The sequence below is a fragment of the Mixophyes fleayi genome, chromosome 8 (genome assembly GCF_038048845.1).
Source record: "Mixophyes fleayi isolate aMixFle1 chromosome 8, aMixFle1.hap1, whole genome shotgun sequence".
Classification (NCBI taxonomy): domain Eukaryota; kingdom Metazoa; phylum Chordata; class Amphibia; order Anura; family Limnodynastidae; genus Mixophyes; species Mixophyes fleayi.
The window spans coordinates 20,364,690-20,377,693 of NC_134409.1; the positions used below are offsets into that span (position 1 = coordinate 20,364,690).

At 38.4% G+C, this 13,004-nt stretch overlaps 1 protein-coding gene across 5 annotated transcripts in view; it reads right to left on the minus strand.

The window, feature by feature from the left end:
* SPATA6 (spermatogenesis associated 6) overlaps positions 1-8,010 on the minus strand; it is a 56,352-nt gene extending 48,342 nt beyond the window's left edge. The window contains exons 1-2 of one of the 5 annotated variants that reach the window (XM_075182049.1): positions 7,685-8,010; positions 6,874-7,053 (exon numbers count right to left, since the gene is read on the minus strand). The gene's annotated coding sequence lies outside the window, so the exon portion shown is untranslated. Of the gene's footprint in view, positions 1-6,873; positions 7,054-7,662 lie in introns of all 5 variants that reach the window. The other 4 variants (XM_075182045.1, XM_075182044.1, XM_075182046.1 and 1 more) reach the window with 4 other exon arrangements.
* Between the last annotated feature and the right edge of the window lie 4,994 nt (positions 8,011-13,004).

The following is a 13,004-nucleotide window of genomic DNA, read 5'->3' on the forward strand; positions in this document are numbered from 1 at the left end:
AGTCACACCCTTTTTATAAGAGTTTATATTTATAATAGTTTATGTTATGCTGTTTTTATATATTTTATCATGTCTAATTGTTACTATTCTGCATTATATCTATGTAATTTGAATAGTATGGATATTGTATCTTTTAAAATTGATATGTGCATTTGTTAAGTCAAGCTAACTAGTGAACGAAGGTTTGTCTCGTTCACCTGTGGTGTCAATTAAGATTATCCTAGAAATAGGTGAGCTTTTGAACTTAGAACCACACCTCCTGACGAAGTCTTTGAGATGAAACGCGTAGAGGTGTTTGTGGAATACTAACATGTTATAGCCGCTTCGAAAATGATGTCCGTGTATGCAGACTTGGATAACACACCATGGAAGCGCCCCTGTTTGTTTGATGTTTTATATATATATATATATATATATATATATTGCTCTCTGGAATCAGCATTCAGTTTCTTTGACCGCAGGCTTCAGGATTGAATGACTGTATGCTGGATCCAGCAGGGCACGGCATATGTATCGGCTGTACTTATTTATTTAATTGTTATTCTTTTGCTATTGCTAATAAATCGCTTTGTGCTTTGGAACTACACAAATCACAGCAGACAATGATTATTGGTAAACAATAAAATAACTTTAATAGCCAGTGGGGGGGGAAATTCTTTCTCTTTATCATAAAATATATTGCATATGTCTCTCAGCACCTGCTCATTTCAACTTTGTAAACTGTGACTGAATACTTCCTAAATTCTTAGGACAACCTTATTCACAACATAATTTCTGAACTTTGACTATTCAATTCCCAAAGAAAGTAGTTAAAGAACATCACTCACACATAATTTAGGACAGTAACACCTATCAAGGGGAACAGGAAATATCCCCATCCCCCAGGGCCACTGGTAACTAGAGTCAGCAGCGAAGACATTCAAAATTCTACAACTTCCTGCGGCAAAAGATTAGTCTGTTACTAAATGTGTACGGTTACCAGTATCCCCTGAACAACGTGCTGAGAAGTGGACCCCCTCCATTCTGCTAGTTGGGCTGAGAGGGGTGCGAATGTCACAATACATGTCTTCTTTAAATGTAGTACCATTTCTGAAACAATATATTTAAACCAAGGTTCTACTACTCCAATATTTTTGTCAGTTCACAAATGGCTACCGATGAACATGGTATAACATCTATCATCTATTTAGTTCTTGCTTTGTATACCAGTTTTCCAACCTCTGAATGTGCTGAATCGCTGTCGGGCAACAAATCAGTTTGTGATGACAAATTACAGCCATTGTGAGGATCTGCTTTATCATTCAAATATTAAAGCCAAATAAAAGGGTTATTAATATTAATGCATAGAAGGGAAGCATTTGATCAAACCACTGTCTCTGATGTCAGTACATTCACAGTAAAACTTTCTGTATAATCCAGTAATAGGCCAGCTAGTCATAAATCTTGCATTTACTGATAATGACATATATATAACAGCACTTAGGTGAAGTGTCATTTTATTCAGCAGAAATTGTATTTATGAGCACTTGGTGCTATGGGACACATTCCAAAAAATCTCTTCAAGGACTTTCTGCTTAGGACAAATCATCTCTGTAGCTGATCTTACAATGGTTAGCAATTTGCTCCCATGATGCCCAGACTGAAGAGCATTATGTACTACACAGAACCCTTTATTGCCAATTTTAAAATAGACTAGACCGTAAGATCTTCGAACTAAACATTTGGCGAGCCTAATCACATTTATATATTTCTCTCCAAATATTATTTGTTTTATGATCTCAATGTCACTCACTAATATGGTATAAAGTGCTGTAACCAATAGCAACCAGAAATTTGCTTTCATTACTTAGACTTGTATTGGAACGTCAAAAATTATTTTTCGATTGGGTGATACATTTTTACTGCACATTTGCACCTGACATGCTTTAAGACACGTAACCTCATCCGCGTTCTCCCCCCAAAATGTTGTCATCCGGGTGGCATTAAGAAGTAGCCGGGTGAGGGCCGTTGTAATACTTTGCAATAATATTGAAAAATGTTGGAGGTTATTGCCCACACCTGCCAGGACTGGTCAGACTGGTGGTCAGTGGTCTAACACACACTGCTGGCTGTAGTGCTCACATAGAGCCTGTTAGGCTAATAGGAGAAACAATGGTTTATTCTATTATAATTGGACCCCGTTGGGCTCCAAAAGCCGGATGACAAGTAAAACCAGCCATGTGGAGCACCTGGGAAATAGGTACTGGGGAGAACACTGCTCATATACTCAGTGTCAGTTTTAACAGAAGAGCAAAAGGCATACATTTTCATTTTATTATTGATTTATAAATGTGCATGCACCATACAGATCTGCCTTCTCCTAGAAAACTTAGGAGTACAAACGAGCAAACAAACACAGCCCTCTAATGCCAACAGTATATAACACAGCTCAACTGTATGTGGTGCAAACTAATTTGTCTCCAAATGCAGTATCCAGGTGCCATTACTGTAGAGACCAACTTTCATTAAAAGTTATGTGCTTCCTCCTCATCTTGGGCCTGATTCATTTAGAATCTTAACTTAAGAAACTTCTTATTTCAGTCTCCTGGACAAAACCATGTTACAATGCAAGGGGTGCAAATTAGTATTCTGTTTTGCACATAAGTTAAATACTGACTGTTTTTTCATGTAGCACACAAATATCAACTTTAAATTTTAATGTACAAATAAGCTATCAAGTATTTGTGTGCTACATGAAAAAACAGTCAGTATTTAACTTATGTGCAAAACAGAATACTAATTTGCACCCCTTGCATTGTAACATGGTTTTGTCCAGGAGACTGAAATAAGAAGTTTCTTAAGTTAAGATACGTAATGAATCAGGCCCCTACTTCTTGCCACCTACTAAGCCCTCAAACCCCAAGACCCACTTGTCCTTCACGGAACCTCACTTTTGCATCTGTAATATAATCACTGAAAGAGAAAGAACACATATATGACTTATCAATAAGCTTCTTTCAATGACTTATGTGTCGAGCGTGAGAATAACTGACAGGGGGGGAGAAGACTTCCAGGGGAAGGGAATAACTCTGTTCCGCTATCAGCCACAGGCCCGCTTCTCAGTTAATGTTGGAGGAAACTCACGGTCATTAATCAGTGTATCACAGAGAGCTCCCATCAGCAGTAACTACGTAGAGTGGAGGTACCAGGGACAGATGGAAGAGATGCAGTGGATCGGAAGGACAGAACCTCTCGTCTCCGTTGCTCCTAATATTTTATTAACGGAGACGAGATTCTTACCTCACAACAGGAGCGGTCTACGACAAGGAAAAACAAGTCGATATCAAGCTGCTCAAGAAAGTCCAGATGGACAAAAGTCCCTACACTCTTGTCCTGGACAGTGGCCATGTGGTCTTTGGGTAATTGAGATCTGTGCATGAAGATTAAAATTCCCCAGTCATGGCGTTAAAAGAAAATGCGGATTCCCTCACCAGATATCTTCACAGCGCTGCCTGGAAGATTCTGCAGCAGGTTGGTGCATATCAAGGAACGTTTCATGGCATGGTTTACATAGAGCCATATGCAGGGCTGACACTTTCACATCATTACACTTACGAGGAACGAAGGGGCATGCAAATGCAGTCAGAGTTCAGCAAGAGCGGGTTCACGTGATTGCGACTGAGGCAGACCTGCACAGAGACACATATACACCTGTTAGTAGCCTATCATTTGCGGGTGCTGAGAGCTGGTGCAAACATACTCTGATGATCTGAAGTATTGGTACTTTATGTTTATTGCTCTGTACTATGTCACCCTGTATGGTCTCCTGTTTGTATTATGTACGGCGCTGCGGAAACCTTGTGGCGCCTAACAAATAAAAGATAATAATAATAATGATGCGGATGGTCCCCAGCACTAGCAAGATGCTTCTGATTGGCTGATTGCGGATTCTTCTCTGAAGCTTTCTTCATTGCTTGTGCCTATATTATATCATTTTGTGAGAGTATTTGAGAATTATTTTTTTTTTGTTACCTTCATTCATAGACAAGAAGGAAGTTTATAAATAAGAAAGTTATTGAAATCAAACCGAATAGCGAATGCGTTTTTCGCTATCAAGAGAAATGTTAACAAAACTTTTCTTGTGCTTGTGACCTCTTTGGTTGTAAGTGTACCTGGGTGTAAGCACACCTGAAGAAAATCTGGCGTGTAAATTACTGCGCTGTATACATCTACCCTCATACTGTTTTAATATGCCATCTACACATCCCAACAGTATTACAAAATACATCTCACTGACATATTATTTTCAGCCAATGTCGGAAAATAATATAGCTTTAATGGAGTTAAAAGCAAAATTACGTTCAACTTCAGATAGATCCATACAGGTTGGAGAAGACCTGGTACAATACATCCAAGCCATCTAGGAGGAATTGCTTCACACTCACACCATCAATAACCCTGTTTCTTTCAATCTGTACAAGGCTATAAACATGTTATGATGGGACTGCCTATGGGAACCAATCATAGGACAAATTATCTTATCCCCTTAAAGGACCACCAAATGCCAACATTTTGATTTAGCCTGACATTCCAATGAAGCTGCATGACAGCTGAAAATCCTCCCACACTTTTAGGCCAGTATCCAGATGAGATCTCACCCAGATAAAAAAAACAAAAAACTAAGAATGGAGACATTTCAGTTAATATAACAACACTGGTCCTGATCCTGATCCTGTGTATAAATCAACCAATCTGCACTTCTTTTTATTTGTTAGGGACTCTATTCTTGTGCCATTAGAGATTAGAGTCAAGTCCAGAAAATTCACATATTTTGCTAAAAGTATGTGTGGTTTTTAAATTGAATGTGTTATCATTAAGAAGTGTCACAAAATCCACTGCTGACTATTCATCACCTTTCCAAATTAAAAATAAATCCTCTATGTAACAGCCATAAAGGACCAGGTTCGTTCTGAGTTCACCACCCCAAATGCGCTCCAGTTCAAACGCACCCATATGCAGGATGGCGTAGCTCAGGGCAAACCTGGTCCCCATGGCCGTTCCCATCACCTGTAGATAATATGAACCTCAAAAAGAAAATGGTTTTGGGTTAAAATACAAAATGATTCAAAATTTAATTTTTAGTGCTGTTCCAAGAGGTTACTGCAATCCACTGGTGTTTTTTGGATAACTTCTATCCCTAAATCATGTGGTATATTGGGATTTAGGGATTGTACATTCAAGTTGAGCAAGCTATAATCATACTGCCATACCAAATCTTTAACTAGTTAAAGATGCGTAGAATCTCGTATAAATCACCACATTGAACAAACCAGAGGTTGTAAATAAAAATCAACATAAAGAGGACACATTAGAAGAAAGGGAACCCAAACCCAAAATAATAGGAAGCCCACGGGCTGCAATAAGTGACCTATTTATTTTGGGGAGATGGTAATAAATGGGAGTGATAAGAAAGGGAATATATAAAAATCTCCATGTCTCACGGGTAATTACTCAACTTGTTAAGGCATTATCAAGTATAACTTTTAGTTGCTGTTGAAATCCTAAACTGGGATTATGAGAGTCTTTTATAAAAATTGGTATTAGAAGTTGCCCATAAGTTTCTTGTTTATAGTTAACTAAAATTTGTACAACGACTGCCCCCACCCTTATCAGCCGCTTTGATAATAATGGAGGCATCCGATTGTAAGCCTTTAATTGCTTTTCTCTCCCCCTTTGTAAGATTTAACTACTTTTTGTGAGGTTTAGTTCATAAAGTTTTGAAGTTATCATAGGTCAATTTTTCAGTCTACACTGTGCATTACTGTAAAGCATGGCTAACTCAGAGTCAGATTATTTAGTAGAGAAGCATCTCTCTTAACTTGGCAACCTGCTGAAGAAGAGTGAAAGAGCATGGTGGACATATCTAGTTAAGTATAAACACTCCTGGGGGCAAACTGATCAAGCAGTGAGTTTCCAGCGGGTTTGAAAAGTGGAGATGTTGCCTATAGCAACCAATCAGAATTTAGTTATCACTTATTTAGTACATTCGATAAAAGGATAGCTAGAATCTTTTCAAACCCGCCTGAAACTCCCAGCGTGATACATTTGGCCCCCAGGTGTTTAATAGGTATTATTCAGTAATACATATCCTTTAAAAAGTATAGTCAAATGGTGGCTTTACTTGTTTTTTTTTAAGCTTCCTGAACTGGTTAGTGCATTTTCTCTGCATGAAAAAAATACATAAGCGCTCATCAAGTACAGATGTATTTTCTCATGCAGAAGATCTGTGTTACTTTGTTCGGGATTGCAGAAATCCACAGTGTATCTGAATCCAAGTCACAATGCAATTTGTATACAACGGCAAAACGACTTTCCATTGCGGCATAAGATATATTTATTCAATAGCAGCTTTGTGAAAATTCTGGAATATGTTAAATGAAGCAGCTCACTCAACACAAGAACCATTTCAGCCATGTAAATCTGGACAAATGAAATACACATATCAACACCACAGCTAGTTCATAAGCATGCCATCATGACAGGCTATGTGCTTTAACATGTTTTTCATGCACTATAAATGCATTGCGCTTTTAGAAATACAAACTATTGTGCTTGTAGCATGCGTCAATGCATTAGAAATAGGCTATGCCGCATTTAAAAAAAAAAATTAGAATTCCGTTTTATTCCGTTTTCAAGCGTTAGTTGGTCGATAAAAAGTGTATTTCTAGCAAATAGAAGTGAACAAGCCCCAATGTGAACCATCACCAAAACAAATTAACTTATTGATAATAGTTAATTAATTATACTATCAACAATGGTAGTTTCATGAAACTTTAAAACATAACACAGCAACACAATACCATAAATCAAATAAAACCAAACAAATGCACTTACTGAAATGAACAAGAATGTCTTTACTCAATGAATGCCAAAAAGATATGTGTCCTTAGGACAGGTTGATCTCATCATTATCCTTATTCTACTAGTCACTGTATTGTTTCATCAATGTATCATGGATACTACAATACAGACTCTGTTGTAGATGCTGTTACCATGGAGGTGAATGCTATGCTGCTGAAAAAAACAATGAAAAGAATTGTGATATTAATGCTGAAAAAAACAATGAAAAGAATTGTGATATTAATGTTATTACTCTAATTAAGGTGCTAAACTTTATCACAATGGTCGCACAGAGCCAGGAACATTACAAGTTATATATTCACATAACAAAATGCTATTTATATTCCATGTCACAAGCACAGGGATATTTAATCCACAGAGTTATTAACTTGTGAGTGTCTAAACAAAATCATAAATAAATTGGTCCCCTTTACATTCAAGGTAGATGCTCATTGTCATTTTTCTTTTATAAAGTTATGCTATAATAACAACTAAAATGCCAATTGTTCATGAATATAATATTATGCAGTAAAGTCAAGAATAATTATTAATATATTAAAGCTTTGCCAGCTGCTGTGGAACTACAAGTCCAAGAATACACTGACTACTGGCAATGCATGCTGGTACTTTTAGTTCAACAAATGCTGGGAAGTCAAAAGTTGCCTAATTTATGTAATGTTCCGTCTATCAATCAAACCTATTCAGACGATCAGATAAATAGCAAGAGGTCTCTGTTCAGTAAGGAGTTTAATATTAGTAGAGGAAACATCGTCAGAGACATACATAGTACATATGCAAAATATACCGGTGTTCGTGTTATCCCCGAGTATTTCTGGATGTATTCATCTAGCCAAGGGTGCGGTCACGAAGATGCGGTCACCTCAGCCTCCGCGGCCTTTCAGTCTCCGTTGTGTCGGTGTGGGCGGATCCCAGCCCGGGGTCGCTTCCCTCGGACGTTACATCACGCATGTCCCCTGCTTTCAGATTGCTGCAGGCCTCGCATGGGACAGACGCGTCTCTGTTGCGGCTCCAGTGTGACCGGGCTCAGGAGGGTTTGTTTATTAGGGAACAGTTGTAATTCAAAGCCTGTATCCGGGGCTGTCGTTATTAGTAACCATAAAGGAAATAGTATGGTGTAATCCAGCAGCATCATTCATAGCAATTGAAGGGTTAAGTGTATTTTATATCAGATTAATTTAATCCAGCTGTAGATATTCATTTACTAAATACAAGTTGGGGCATACACTGGTACAATACTGGGCTCCTCTTGCTTTGTGTTCATAGTTAATCTGCTAAGTGTCCCCACTTTCCAGGGATATTCACAGGTTTAAATAATAAGTTTGTGGAAATAACATTAGTTTTCAATATTCATAAATGTTACTTTATCATCATCATCATTCATTTATTTATATAGCGCCACTAATTCTACAGCGCTGTACAGAGAACTCGCTCACATCAGTCCCTGCCTCAATGGAGCTTACAGTCTAAATTCCCTAACACACACATTCTTTGTATACTTTATAGTAGATGCAGTTGTCTGATTTCCTATTCACTGGGCTTTATCATTTAAAATGACGCAACAAAATGATTTTCATTTGTGTTGCATGCAGGAGAGTAAATGTGAAAATAGTATATATTTTTATGTTCTATACTTAGATAAAGAAATTTACGTGAGAGATAAATTTTAGTGAGTTTGCTTATAAAGAGCAGGCAGCCATAAGTGGTCCTTCTACTCTCCATTTCCCCCCCTTCTGAACAAGTGTCTGATTAGAAAGTACTAACTGTAGTATAGCGTATACAAAGCCAGGGGGATGTGGTGGGGGTCTTATAGAGGGATTTATTGGGCTGATTGTTACAGAATCTGTACAAATGTTTACAGAAATATAATGGTTTATTACTACCTTAGATCAGTCATACAATGAAGCTTTACACATGTAGTTATTGTGCCTTTATAATCATCATTATTGTTATTTGTTATAAGACGCCACAAAACACTGCAGCACCGGACAGTCAGAATGACATCATACAAAATATAAATTATACATAAAACAGAACAAGTGCATAAGAGCATACTTGCCAACTCTCCCGGAATGTCCGGGAGACTCCCGCATTTTGTGAGAGTCTCCCGGACTCCCGGGCGAGTGTGGCAATCTCCCGAATTCTGCCCACTTCACTAGGAAGTGCCCCACTTCCTAGTGAAGTGGGCAGAATTAGATCCCAAACGCCGCGATTCCCGGTGAATCGCGGCGTTTGGCCCCGCCCCCGCTGTCAAATGACGCAATTTGCGTCATGACGTCACAGGGGGCGGGGCCGAAATGACGCGATTTCGGCCACCCCGCCCCTTCACGCCCCCCTCCACTGGCTGGCTCCCGGAAGGGAGCTGAAGAAAGTAGGTAAGTATGCATAAGAGTTTGATGAACATATGTAACAGAGGGTAGAGAGGGCCCTGCTTGTGTTGGCTTAATGACTAGGGACTAGAGGAGCTAGTAGGACTCAGACTGGAGATGGGACTGTAGGCGGTAGAACATGCAGAGGGAAGTAGAATCAGGTGGTGGTAGGATAGACTATAGTGAATAGGTGGGTTTTGAGCCTGGTCAGGCAGGGTGGGTAGTTCCATAAGTGGTAAGGAGCAAGGAGAAGTCTTGGAGACAGGTGTGAGAGGTGGTTATCAGACAGGAGGCAGGGGTGAAGGTTAATGGCAGATTATTATTATCCTTTATATGTCGCCACAAAGGGTCCGCAGTGCCGTACATAGAACAAACAAAAACAGAAACGGCACACAGGGCAGTGCAAATAAACAAAGTTCAATTAAAGCAACTTAGGTGAGAACAGGTACAGGGCAAAGTAGGTGATATGCTTGCAGAGCCGTAACTAGGCAGGTGCGGGTGGTGCCGTTGCCCAGGGCGCAACTACCCGATACCTGCCCAGGCTCAATCGCTCCACATAGTGCCTTACCACAACTCTAATCTGGCCAGCTATATCGCCAGCTTCCCCCACAAGCAACAACTCATTCCCGGCATCAGAAGCAGTGGAACGCATGTGTGTTCCACCAAAAGCAGGAAGTTTGGCATTTAGAACGCAAGTTTGCGCTCCAAATGCCGAACTTCCTTCAATCTCCCGCTCTCCCCAGGCATCTATCTCTGAGGATAGAGATAGACGCCTGAAAAATCGGATATGTCTCTGCTGTGAAAAAAAAAAGAAAAGGGACGTACTTCCAGGTCCGACGGGGACACATTCACATCTTGCTCCCGGCTTGTTTCTGACCACTCTCTCTGTCCTGCGATTTGGCTCCGTTGTTACCTGGATTCCGACCCTTGGCTCGCCTTTGACCTTCGCTCTGGATATCCCATGTGTCTAGTGGTGTCAATATCAGTCAGCGGCATCCTCAAAGTCATTATTGTGACAGTAGAATCGATAAATTAGAAGAAGGGATAATACCAAAACAGAAATTTTTTTTAGGGATATGGAGGACATCAAACGAGGACCCCTCGAAGAGAAGGGAGAGACACACTTTTCATCAACAAAAACAAACAAATACAGTACAAGAAAAATTTGGAAACGGATGAAACAGAATAACAAACAACCATTAATTAGGACCATCCCAAAAAGAATGGGTAAAGATAGAGTTTATCAGCCACACAATGAGAATCACTTCTACAACACGCGGATGGTTGTGCACACAATTCTCATTATTTGAAAATGATAATTGAAAATTCCCAAATACATTTCATTATGAGTGGAATTGAATTTATATTACAACACAACTATGTTTGGCACGAGGTTAAGTTTTATAACCAGCTCAGGGAACTGCAATAGGAACGTGTTTTGCGCCCACCTATGGCAATTTATTTATGTCTAAATGGGAGGACGATAATGTCTGGACAAATAATCCATACATGCAAAGCCTAATATGTTGGCAAAGGTATGTAGATAACGTCTTTATATGGGACGAAGACTCAGAAGATCTTGAGGAATTCCTAAAGTACATCAACAGGAAAAACTGCAATATAGACTTTACAGCGGAGGAAAGGTAAGGTAACCTTTTTGGACCTTTTAATTTATGTTGAGAATTACACTATCAATACAATGATATACAACAAAGAAGTAGACTGTAATACCATTTTATTAGCCTCAAGTAATCATAACAACTGAATCTATAACATCCCAGGAGGACAATTTAGGAGACTGAAATGGAATTGTACCAACAATGAAATATTTGAAAAACAAGGGATGACCTTAAAGAACAAATTTCTAGAAAGAAAGTATGATGACAAGAACGTAACTAAAGCACTGGAAGAAGTACAAAAAGTTAATAGGAGGTCGCTTTTAACATGCAGAAAAGAAATCCCAAGAGACGAAGCGACTTACATTTATAACCCAATAAAGAGTATAGAATTAGATGAAGATAAAAAGCTAATCCCAGATATGCTGAAAATCATATATAGATGAGCCAAGAATTTGAAGAACATATTAACAAAAAGTTGCATCCCTCCTATGACTTGACTTGTATCATTGCCTCAATTTTAGGGCTTGTAAAACCACACAAGCAAAATCTACAAAATCAATCATAACTTTCCAATCAAAGTTCATTAAAAGGGATTTCCAAATAAAACACAATATAAGCTGCAATTCAGAGGGAGCGATAGATCTACTTGTGTGCCCATGTGGCCTACAATTTATTGGAAGAACGAAAAGACCCCTCAAGGTACAATTAGCAGAACACATTTTGAACATCAAAAAAAGACTGAGGACACATAGTATCTCGGACCATTTTTTTACAGCACATAATGGAGACCCAACAAATCTAACCTTTATAGGAGTGGAGCTGTTTGCCATATTCTGGAGAGGGGGGGGGGACTATATAGAGAACCTCTCAAGAACTGAAGTGAAATGGATATATATGATTGTAAAACTTTGTCCCCATATGGACTGGACATAGATTTTGACTTAGGGTCCTCATTGACAACATAAGCAAATATATAGTATAGTATGATAGTACTGGCATCAAGTGTTTTTAGTGAGTTTTTAATTTTTATTTTACTTATATTTGTATTTGTATTTTTATTATTATTTTATCTTCCTTTATCTTATTTTTATTTTTACTTTTATTGCTGTTTTCATTATTACTTCATACCTTTCCCTTATTTACAGTGGCTGATTGGATTCTGTGAGATTCTCACATTTTAAACAATGATGACGAATATTTTAATAGCAATAAATGTATTTTAAATAAACTAACTATAAGTAGACATCTTGGCAACAAGTGTGCATCCTTGAAAAAGTCCAGCGGGATAAAACACCTTAGAGACAGCATACACAGAATACCAAAAGATGCTAGACATTGTGGGACCAATCACTTGCGAGTTCCATATGCGGGTCAAGTGCCGCGATTAGCAAGAAGTGGGTGTCGGCAGCTTGCCCAACAACACGAAGTGTAAGAGTAGAAAATGAAACTACCGCATTGGATTGGATTTATAATGCAATGCCCCCACAAACATTGTGTCTGTCCATACAATGCCTTATATTAGCTAAAGAGCTATATAAATTTTCTTCTATTCTGTGCATTTCCCCTTCCCATTATTTTTATAATTTAATTTTTACTTTTATTTATATCATTATTTATTCCCCATTATGTTTTTTGTTTTTGGTCATTGATTATTTTATTTTTTTTACGGTTAATTTTATTTATTCATTTATATTTCTGTTTTTGTTTACTGAATTAGCTGTGCCAGTAAGTATACAATTGTGTAAAAAACACATAATAGTTTGATTCTGTTGCAAGTCCGTGTGCTCCATCTTGTCTATATTTGTGTGAACAATTTGAAAGGAGCAGCAGGCGAATATTTCAAGGGACCGCTCACCTTTTATTTATTAATTTATAATCCAAAAGAGCCTGGGATTGAGAACCAGAAAAATTGTCTGCCAATGCCAGGAGTAAGACACAGAGGAATGGCCTGACAATGCCAAGAAATAAGAGCCAAAAGAATCATCAGCCAATGCCAGTGTCAAACAAGAGATAATCAGTCAAATGGAAAATAAACGGGAATATAAGTTTAGAGAACAAGTTAAAAAAAAGTGTTGATTTGCTTGTGGCCTGTCAGCACCTTTTACAGGGAGTCTTTGTC